The following is an 819-nucleotide window of genomic DNA, read 5'->3' as shown; positions in this document are numbered from 1 at the left end:
CTTCATACTTACATCCATCTCCTTGACCAGGTCTTCACTGCGGTAGTTAAGATCGGGCAATTCATCCAGAAACTGATGCAGATAGTATTGCTGTCTGTGTTCATGGAACTTCCACATGGACCCACTGCGTTTAGAAAGCTGCGAAGAAAAGGAGAAGATTTTCTCTTTGGTCTCAATTTTTAAAGCTAGTCAAGTGAGCTCAAGTGACTTGAATAGTAGTGTGGCTGTCCTGAACGAGATTACCTACAATATCAAAGGAAAACTTTGAACTACATCTTTCCGACTCCTCATGACTTCACGTGACGTGATGTTAATGTGTTTCTATCAAGTGACTTGAATAGTAGTGTGGCTGTCCTGAACGAGATTACCTACAATATCAAGGGAAAACTTTGAACTACATCTTTCTGACTCCCCATGACTTCACGTGACGTGATGTTAATGTGTTTCTACCTTAAGATGCAATTCATTACGTTGGTATTGTGGTAGCTACGAGGTATTCCCTATTTGGAGGTCATTTTGAATTTCATCAAAGGGTTGAACCTTAGAAAGTAGTGATATTGGAATTTCCCCCTTGACATCCCCTTTGGTTTTGTTAGGTACACATAGTAGTTAGTAGAAGGTAGAGAGATTTTGAATTTCATCAAAGGGTTGAACCTTAGAAAGTAGTGATATTGGAATTTCCCCCTTGACATCCCCTTTGGTTTTGTTAGGTACATATAGTAGTAGAAGGTAGAGAGAAGACCATCAACTTACCCAATTATTTGGAGGCGTTCCCGGCTTTCCATTGAGGCCGTCTTTCCACACGTAATAGTTGGTGTA

General features: G+C 40.4%; 1 long non-coding RNA gene across 1 annotated transcript; it reads right to left on the bottom strand.

The window, feature by feature from the left end:
- Positions 1 to 37: 37 nt before the first annotated feature.
- On the bottom strand, positions 38 to 819 carry LOC113473291. The gene is made up of 2 exons (XR_003395308.1): positions 754 to 819; positions 38 to 138 (listed from the first exon to the last, which is right to left on the bottom strand). It is a non-coding gene; the product is annotated as an uncharacterized LOC113473291 (long non-coding RNA).

The sequence above is a fragment of the Diaphorina citri genome, unplaced genomic scaffold, assembly GCF_000475195.1.
Source record: "Diaphorina citri unplaced genomic scaffold, Diaci psyllid genome assembly version 1.1 scaffold23273, whole genome shotgun sequence".
In the NCBI taxonomy this organism is placed as follows: Eukaryota; Metazoa; Arthropoda; class Insecta; order Hemiptera; family Psyllidae; genus Diaphorina; species Diaphorina citri.
This window is presented reverse-complemented; position numbering and strand designations above follow the sequence as displayed.